This window comes from Tachypleus tridentatus, chromosome 6 (genome assembly GCF_004210375.1).
Source record: "Tachypleus tridentatus isolate NWPU-2018 chromosome 6, ASM421037v1, whole genome shotgun sequence".
NCBI lineage: Eukaryota > Metazoa > Arthropoda > Merostomata > Xiphosura > Limulidae > Tachypleus > Tachypleus tridentatus.
In genome coordinates this window covers 148,203,562-148,214,215 of record NC_134830.1, presented here as the reverse complement: position 1 = coordinate 148,214,215, position 10,654 = coordinate 148,203,562, and the positions used below count along the sequence as shown (strand labels likewise).

Genomic DNA, 10,654 nt, shown 5'->3' with positions numbered 1-10,654 from the left:
GTAGCTATATACCAAACTATTGTACTTACTTACATCTAACTGTACAGCTAGTAGCTATATACCAAACTATTGTACTTACTTACATCTAACTGTACAGCTAGTAGCTGTATACCAAGGTATTGTACTTACTTGCATCTAACTGGATAGCTAGTAGCTATATACCAAGGTATTGTACTTACTTACATTTAACTGTACAGCTAGTAACTATATACCAAACTATTGTACTTACATCTAACTGTACAGCTAGTAGCTATATACCAAGGTATTTATTTTTTTACATCTAACTCTATAGATAGTAGCTATACACCAAATTATTCTAGTCAATTAAATCTAATTGTAGTGGTATATACACACACACCAAATATATTATTTTCTTATTCTGATCACATATGCAATACTACCCTATTCTACTTCCATGTATTTGTCTATGTACACATGCAACATACTCTTCTAATTTCTATCTGACTGACTGTACACCACATACAGCTATCCTTCTCATATGTAGCTGATTGTATATAACCCATGTACAAAACAGTTCTCCACAGTCACATCTACGTAATGATACATTAAAGTGTTATATTCCTTTCTGTAATTACACAGATGTTACACAGCTAATTAATATTTTGTTAATGTGTAAATAAAAAAATGAATGGTGATTACATGGCAGTATTTAAAAAACATTATCACGAAGATCAGCTTAAATCTATTAGAAAACTAAAAGAAGATAACAGACCACAGTATCTCAATGTGGTACTTGTATTAACGTTAATGCAAGTACCATTTCTGATGACAAGCTGAATTGGAAGATTTCCATTAATAGATACAATTTCTCAACATAATGAAAACTTTGAAAAATCAGCTTTATCAACCAAGCATGAAAACCATGTAAGAAAAACATCCTTTCCAATAAGGTATGGATTTTCATTCACAGAAATTAATTATACAAAAGAGGGAAAATTCCATGAAAGTCATAAGCTAGTTAAACAGTGTCAATATGTATTTTTAGCAGTTTTTCAAACCAGAGAATCAACTGAAGATGAGTGAATTGATATTTCTTTATTATCTCAAGCTTGATGCAAGTGTATTTACATAATAAATATAGAATCAAAAAAAATGAATACCTTCTTTTACACTTTTAGGGATAGCTATATCAGTGCACTGACTGGCTTTCTGGGAAGTTTCTATCTCTACATGAAAATCAATAACTTCTCTGATACGCTCCCGAAGATGCACAACATTAACTGCTTTCATAGCACAAATAGGAATTACATCATGAAATTCCACAAAATGTCTGGACTTTAGCTCACATGGTAATTCCTCTGGATGTTCTGAAATAAACAAAAGTTATATTTTCCAACAAAAAAATAAGTTTTAATCAAATTTTTTGTATTTTTCAAAGAGTTACCAAACCATCAGCTGTAAGAGTAATGGATAAAGTAGGCTTACACAATTAATGCAGTGTATGACTTCAGTAGATTATCTACTCTAAAAGTCTTTCTTACAGAAGTTTTATAATTAAGTTATTTGATTTTATTAGGTGGAACAGTATAGATCTGTTTGAGGTACTTACTGAGTTTGATGTCACTAGTGTATCTGATGGTAGCAATGTTTAAGGAATTTTTTGTTTATTTTGTCATCCCTTAAGTAATGTCCAAACATTTAATACATAAAGTGCATCATCATTTCTGTCTTTGTAGAAGGGTTCAATGACTGAAATATGTAGTAGGATGTGTATAAAAATGTTCAGACAAATGAAAGAAACTAACCCAACCACACTTTTTCAGATCATTAATCAAATAAACCCTTATGAAGATGGCTGTGTCTGAAGAGCACATTTGGCATATAATGCTTTACGAGTTTAAAAAAGTCAATAGTACAGCAGAAACTACATGAAACATTCAAGATGTTTATGGTGTAGAGTCTCTCAATAAAAGAAAATGTTAAAGGTCATTTCAGAAGTTCAGATCAGGTGAGTACGGCTTAAGTGATATGGCCTATTATGGTCGTCCTGTTGAATTTAATGATGCTTTGCTACTGACTGAACTTGATGAAGATTGCACAGCAACAGTTGAAGAACTAGCACAGAAGCTTAATTCAACATAAACAGTTCACCATCATCTGCAACAGCCTGAAAAAGTCTCAAAACTTGGAAAATGGGTCCCCTATGATTTGACAGAAACCAACCTTAGAGCAAGAGTGGACATTTGCACTTCTCTATACTCTTGTGAACGTAACTCACCTTTTTTTGGACAGGTTAGTGGTTGAAGAGGAAAAATGTATATATTTTAAAAATATTAAGCACTGCAGACAATGGATCAGTGCAGGTAACTGGCTAAGGCACAGCCCAAGTGGATCTCCACCCTAGGAAAGTCTTGTTAAGCATTGGGTGGGATATTGTTGGTGTGATTCACTTTGAGCTGCTGCCACTCAATGCAACAATTACATCAGACTTATACTGAAAACAATTAGAGCACTTTAATGTTGCATTGAAAGAAAAGAGGCCTGCTTTGATCAATCATAAAGGTGTTGTGTTGCACCAGAATAATGCATGGCCCCATACAGCAAGGATTACATCTGCAAAGATTGAAGAGCTAGACTGGGAAAAACTTCCATGTCCTCCTTATTTTCCAGACCTTGCCCCATCTGATTATCATCTATTCCAAAGTTTGCAGAACTATCTTGATGAAAAACAGCTTGGAACACATGAAGATATCAAAACTACCCTCTCCACATTCTTTTCCTCCAAACCCCAAGAATTTTATATCAATAGCATTTAGAAGCTTGTGAATTGTTGGCAGGAAGTAATCAATAATAATGGGACATACGTTATTGATTAAATAACATTAAAAGTATTTGAAATCCTTTCTCTCTTTCTGAACCCAAAATCAGACATTACTTAAGGGATGACCTGATACATAATGGGCTATCTGTGCTCTGCCCATTGCAGGTACAAAAACCAGAGTTTAGCTCTGTAAGCTGGGAGATTGACTGCTGAGCCATCTAGGGGCTAAACTGAAAAGAGTATTGTGTATTTAAACTCAAAATAAAAGTTTAATTTATAGAAGTTACAAGGCTTTTATTAAAAGATATATATATGCTGTGCTTGTACTCTATGGTAGAGATGTAAATCATGTCACCGTACAACTGAATATAATGTGAAACATAGTTTTATGCAAAGTTACAAACTTCAAAAATTTTACAAAAGGTTTAAGATTGTAGCAACACCTAATTGGTTTAAATGTTTTTATTCTCTTCTTAAGCTATTTGTTAAAATAACTAACTGTCTATGCTCACCTAGTACAATTTTTGTTTACCAAACAATCAAGTGTAAACAGTTTAAATGAAGAGCCTTTAACTGCATAGGGGAAGAAGTGTTAATCATTTAACATATTAAATAAAGTTTGACTGTGAAACTGCCTACAAAGGCACCAACAAAACATGAACACTAATTACTGTAATTCAGCAGTCAATATAATGAGCACAGAAATGTTATTTCATCACATTTTACCTGTATTTTAAACAAAAATTGTTGGCTCAAAAAACAGATGTAATCACATGGCTTAATAAAACATTAGTGGCTTATGAGTATTCGCTTAACCTTTTCTTACTTTTCCATTTCATAAAGATCGGATAACATTGTACTTACGTAAATCTCAATGATATATGAAAAGTAAATGAATCTACTTGAAATTCATATAAACAGTAACACATACATAAAATTGTCTCTTAGCAAAAAAAAAGAAATCAAAATGAGGTAATTCTAACACATAACTTGACATCATTAAAAGTATTTATGTAAGAAAAGAGCATTAAACTGTAATAAACAGATATACAATTCAAGGAGATAAAAAGAGAACAAAGTTCTATTAACACATTTTCATTCTTCAGAGTTCAAAACAGCTTTACAAAATACAGTTCACTGTAACGCATTTGTTCTTTGTTTATTTAAGTGCAACAGTATGTTAACTCAGTGGCTTGAATACATCACAGGACAAAATTTCACTTAAAGGCTCAAAAGAGAAACAAACCAAAAACCATAACACAATTTGAAGAAAATCACATCAGCAATAAAACTTTGAATCATTATTTAAATTTTTCTTTTCCAAAAAACACACTAAAACACAGATTTCCACTTTCTCAAAGGTAATCCCAATACATATAGCCCTTTCAGTCTGCTGCCAAGATGAAACCAGCACTTAAGACCAGATTGTGCTGTATTCAAGAAATATGTATGTACAAATACACAAAACCAAGATTTTACTGTTACTCTTACTACACTATTTAACACGGACTACTTTTCAGGGATCATATTATTTTTCGTTAGTGAAAGAAAAACATAATTTATGTTTACAATTGATATTTTGATGAAAATTAAGCCATTTATATGCAAGTTTAATCAGATATTTACAGTTTACAACACAAACCTTATACTGGGCCACAATAAACTTTTGTTGTTGCTTCATTATATCTGGTAAATATTTGATTCATAGCTGAGTGAGGATATTCAATACAACAGACATATGCTCCCACAAATATTAAGACCTGTAACACACACACATAATTAATGAGGAAATAAAAGGGACACACAACTTATAAATTCAAGTTGTGTAACATGTAAAACTGTCTATTTATGAAATGCATAAAAGTTTTTTTTTGTTTTATTACAAATTATTTTACTTCTATAGATGATACCATAAAGCAAAGACCTTATAAAATAAGATGTGTTATAGAGGACAGTATCACCTGAAGAAACAGGATATACAAGAGCTAATTACAAAGTTATTCTTTGTTTAAAACAGAAGCTCTCTCATAAGTTAACTGAAAAAGCAGGCATTATAGTAGTGTGGATTAATTCATGAAAATAAGAACATGTAAAAAACATAATTAAAAGCACCTTCTCACTAAACAGGCAGTTAGTAGACATTCTAAAGAAATTCTTTTGGTTTAATACTGCATGTGTCTCATTTTTTAAATGAAACAATACAACAAAAGTATTTCGATACCAAAAGAACTAGAACTTGGTACTAGAAAAGTTTAATGTGTTTTGTTAGTAGGAAATATAAAATCACTTACTATGCTCCAAAAACTATTTCTTTAAATTATTTAATCAAAGAATCATTACAGTTTCAACAGGGCTCTTATAGAACATATCATTTTCATAAGTTACATGAAATTAAAAGTTAAATGTTCTATTTCATGTGGCATCAGGTTTAGTTCTGTCTAGACCTATAGCTCAGAAGTACATTTTCTATGGACTATAGGCTAAGCAGTAGGTTAACTTTACATTTCAAGAAAACTCGTAATGTAAGCAAATAGTAGAAAAAATGAAATGATTAATCAATTTTAAAATGCTATAATATTTATTTTCTCATTACTAGGATTAGGTAATTCACAACAAGGACAAAACTAAAAAAATTAATCTGGCAATCTGCCTAGCTAATTTAATAAAATTTTCTTAAGTTGAATTTTATAAAGATTATACTTTATTCTTTCAGCATCTGGATACCCTCTCTGCTGATGATACTTTTGTCCATAATCCCAATAACATCTGATTAAGTTCATCCAGTTAAGGAGATTTAAATTAATCCTAAATACATGTATCTCAAGCTAACAATAGTTATATATTTTATTAAAAAATTTCAAATTGAATGTTAAATTAATTATACTTATTTGCAAAATATTTTGCTTTGTTTTTAGGAAAGAGCTTTTCTTTGGAGCAACTGCTTGTTTCTTCCTTTGTATTTAAGCATAAACCTATACAAAGGGATATCTACAATTACGACAGAAAGTGTTTTTACCCCTGTGTCCCGAGTAGTTTTTTGCTCATAACTTAAAAATAGCATTATTAGGCTAATAGACGTATAATACATTATACTAACACACATCTACATAAATTTTTATGTAAATTAAACGACAAATAAACTGTTTATAAACAAAAATAGGAAGAGCAAAAAAGTGTTCGTACATTTCAGAACATGTGAAAAAACTGATATTCCCATAAAAATTTTGTTTAGTTTGGTGAATAAACTACATTATAACATTCCAGAATTAGACACTGGGTTCATAATTATTGGAATTTAACCAGCGAAACATGTACTTCCGGCAATTTAGTGTCGTCTCCGTCATTATCTGCTTGGTCATCATGGCGAACAAGAAACAACTGTCCAGTGATTTAAAAAACCAAATTATTGTAAAATACAAGTCTCATGTGTCTCTTTCTGGTATTGCTACACAACTTAATGTGCCGAAATCTACTGTTCAAAGCATAATTGGCAAGTTTAAGCTTACAGGATCAACTGCTAACCTCCCTCGTTCCAGATGCCCCGCCAAAATTCCAGAGAGAACCAAAAGGAAGGTTCTCAGAGAAGTTAGTAGGAACCCTCGTTTAACATGTAATAATATACAGAAACTGGGGTTGAAGTAAGCACCTCTACAGTTACGAACGTGTTACGCTCTTCTGGATTCAAAGCATGCCGTCTTTGTAGAACTCCATATTTAAAGCCTGTTCATTTAGAAGTATGATTGAGGTATGCAAGAAAGCATGTAGATAACCCCTTTACCTATTGGAAGAGTATTCTTTGGTCAACCAGGACTAAAATTGAGCTTTTCAGCCACAATGATGTTCGCAATATTTTCCATAAGAAGGGGAAACGAAATCTTCCAAAGAACACAGTCCCCATAGTTAAACACGGAGGTGGCTCGATCATGCTATGGGGTTCCTTCAGCTCTTCTGGTGTAGGCAGCCTTCACCGCATCAATGGAATCATGAAAAAAGAAGAGTACGTTGATATATTAGGCACTTATATCAAGAATGATGCTAGGAACTTGCGGCTTGGGCGTCGTTGGATCTTCCAACATAACAATGAACGACCCTAAGCACACATCGAAATATGTGCAATCCTGGTTGCAGAGGAACCATATATGCATTTTGGAGTGGCCATTGCAGTCACCTGATCTCAACCCAATTGAAAACGTTTGGCATGAGTTGAAGACCAGGGTTCATCAGCGTCATCCAAAAAACTTGAAAGAGTTGGAGGCCTCTGTAAAGAAGAATGGAAGAACATACCAGTCAAGTACTGTCAAGTAATCATGGAGGGCTATGAGGAGAATAATTCACCTGAAAGGCTACACAACTGACCATTAAAGTAGATGCACGAACACTTTCTGCCCCTCCTATGTTTGGTTATTTGTTTATAAACAGTTTATTTGTCGTTCAATTTACATAAAACTTTATGTAGATGTGTGTTAGTATAATATTTATAGTATACTATATGTTCATTATCCTAATCGTGATACTTTTTAAGTTATGAGGAAAAAACTACTCATGATGCAGGGGTATGAACACTTTCTGTCGTAACTGTATGCTCTGCTTCCCATGAGTATGAAAACCATTCTAATGTTGTAAATCTTCAGACATACCATTGTACTACTAAGGGACTTCTAGAGTGAGCCATAGTGAACAAATTGCTGCAGTTTATTTAAAAATTTTCTTATTAAGAATAAGAATCCCATCAATATATCTACAAATGTGCTTCTTGCATAAAGATTTACCAATGTTTTTTAGTATGGTTTGTAGTGTATGAAACTTCTAATCCAAACAAATATAAATCTGCAGCTTACAGACTGAAGTGAACTCTCACTGGAATTTCTTGTATCAGTTGGAAGTCATGTTGACCAAACAGCACAAATCTATTTATTATCAAGTAAAAAAATAGATGGCCTGCACAGATTTTAGTGTGAAACAGTAGCATTGTCACAGACAATTCTGTACTTACTGGCACAGAATTACTAAAAGATCTTGAAATTGTTGATAAAAAGACACTTGTTAGTTTTATCAATAAGAATTTCAGGAAAAAGATTAATAAAATCAAATGTTTCTATTATCCTGCCTTCAAGGTCTGTAATGTTTCTCTTATGCTTAATGGAATTTACAGATGATAATGAACAATTAAAACTGGTTCTCTCTCATAATATTACAGTATGTCTTTAAATTTTCTTTAATATAGGTCAGATCGTTACTCAGAATGATAAATACTCTGTAATATGAGCAATTTCAAGAAGTGGATCTTTCTTTTTCAGGGACAAACAGTTTGCTCTTGAAGTAGACATATCCACCTTTTAAAAGTGCTTGAATAATAAGGTATTTATCAGATCATTACCAAGTACTCATCAAGCAGGTAAAGATTAAAACTGTCCACACATGATAACTGTTTTGAATTACTTAAACTTAAGATATTACAAAATAAAATTAAATAAGATCACTTTTACTTTGGTCAATGTTTTACAAGAATACTTTAAGGACAACATATGTTTCCTTTGTATACAAACCTCAAAGTCAATTGCTATTGCCAAGTTATGAATTCTCTAAACATATGCTGTAGCTTTTAATAAGATTCTAGTCTTCAGGATAACACTAACTCTACTGCAAAAAATCAGTTAAACTAACCAAAAACATGTAATATTAAGTTCATGTTATTTAAAAAAATAAACAAGTTAGATATATGAATTGCAAATAATGGCAATAAAACATATCATTTTACTATGTTCCTAATTTTGAAAAGTACATTGAACTCTATTTTCTAATTTTAGAAATTTACCTTTATAATAGTCGATTTCATCTTTTAACTTCTGAAACTTATTTTCTGCATCCTTTGTGTCCATTTTTGTTATAGCTAGGATGGCAGGTTTCAGAAGTAAGTCTTCTTTATATAACTCAAGCTCCTAAGAAAGAATTTATTTTTGTAGTGAACATCTGTAACCATGACAGAACACTGGTAGCTCGCAATAGTTAAAAAATAGTTTGTAACTTTTCAAACAATAAAAGACAATTATAAAGAAGGATCAAGTTAAATAATGTTATTTAGAATATTCAATATTTCTAATTTTCCTACATATGTTTTTTATTCAGATTTTTGTACTATCTGTGCTAGTCATCCTTAATCGCAAATTTAAAGACTAAGGGGAAGACTGCTAGTTATTCAACAAAACACACTACTACCTCTTGGGCTACTCTATCTGAACAGTCATATTTTTTTATTATGGTTCTTATAAGTTAGACATCCACAGCCACAAATTGTGGAGCACAATTTTATGGCATTTGCAAGCAAACCATGGAACCTTGGATTTACTGGTCTGGCACATGAAACACTGGGCCAGGGCCAGCCTCTTTTTGAATTAAACTGATTTCTTTTACTTTTCTAGCATAAAGCTGCACACCACAGTAATGCAAACCCTGGATTTTATGATTGTAAGTCTGTAACTTGACACTAATCTATTGAGGAATTAACTCACTAATAATAACAGGCTTTTAACTTTACTACAACAACATCTTCCCCACTACACTTGCTTATATAAAACTGTAAGGTGTTGGAGGGGGTTCCCTCATGATCTTAACAGGTGAACAGTAAACTATTAATCACTAAATATGACACTTATTTTCACCAGATATTTAAGCAGAATCCTTAAAAATTAAAACATTGTAAAATTATTTTGAAATAAGTTTATTAATTTGTATTTTCAATTATATCACTGTTTAACACATCTGTACTCTTCCATGCATGTGTCTTACAAGTTCTTTTAACAAATGTTGGGTACTTAAGAATGTTTATTTAGCAATTACCACAAAATTCTTGTCAAAAAATACTAATACTATGGATGGAAAAGATTAAACAGAGTCTAGAGAAAACATCCCTTTAATTTTCATGGAATTCCAAAAATATATCTCATGTAAAAAATGGGTTAAAGTAAATTAAGGAGTACCATAAGCCAGGTCTGAACTTTAACTTCTGAAGGCTCTAGAAAGTTGTTAATCCCTCAGACTAGCAAATTCAGGACTGTTATTAGCAACATCATTCTGCTATAAAACTAACTGAAAATTTGTATTAATTAATAATTAATTATTTATATTCATAAATATGTATATATCCTACTCATATGTATAAGTGTTCTGTGTCAGGCTTTATTTTCAAAGATATTTGGATCTCAAAACTCATTTTAATTACATGTGACAGTGTTTCTACAAAAGTAAAATGTGGGTTAAAACTGATAAATTTAAAATTATAAGCACATGATTGACAAATTCCACTACTCCACTATATTGTTAGCCATCCTCACCTGACAAAAACAACAACAACAAGTTATTTTTAAAATTTAGAATTTGGCTTTGTTGCTTCACCAAAAGGCTTGAAGTGTGTATTAATCGTGGACAACTTACAAATAAATGAAACAAAAAAAAACGTAATTTATATGTCAGTGTTTTGTTATGTTTGGTGAGCAACTGCTTGGGCACAGTATTTCTAACCATTCTACCATCAAAACTGCACTCAGACGCTAAATGATGGTAGTCTAGCTGGCTGGCCAATATGCTAATTGCCATTGCAACCAATTAAACAAAGTCTTCTAAGTTTTACTAGCAAATCTATACCATCAACTTGCAATCTGATACTTTTCAAACATTAATTATAAGACCTGTAAGTTTATCCAGACTTTAACTAGGCAGTTACTAATCTCAATAAATTTATGCACCCATAATAAATCTCATGTAAAAACAAGAGTAGATTCTTTAATAGACATGGTACTTGAAATTCTTTTAGGCAGAGCTAGAATAAATTAATCTATGAGATCTTGGGCATAGTCAAACATATGAATTGAAAGA

The 10,654-nt window shown here is 31.7% G+C and overlaps 1 long non-coding RNA gene across 1 annotated transcript; it reads right to left on the bottom strand.

Moving 5' to 3' along the window:
- Positions 1 to 1,037: 1,037 nt before the first annotated feature.
- LOC143253984 (uncharacterized) lies at positions 1,038 to 8,730 on the bottom strand. Its single transcript, XR_013029925.1, has 2 exons — positions 8,598 to 8,730; positions 1,038 to 1,328 (listed from the first exon to the last, which is right to left on the bottom strand). It is a non-coding gene; the product is annotated as an uncharacterized LOC143253984 (long non-coding RNA).
- Between the last annotated feature and the right edge of the window lie 1,924 nt (positions 8,731 to 10,654).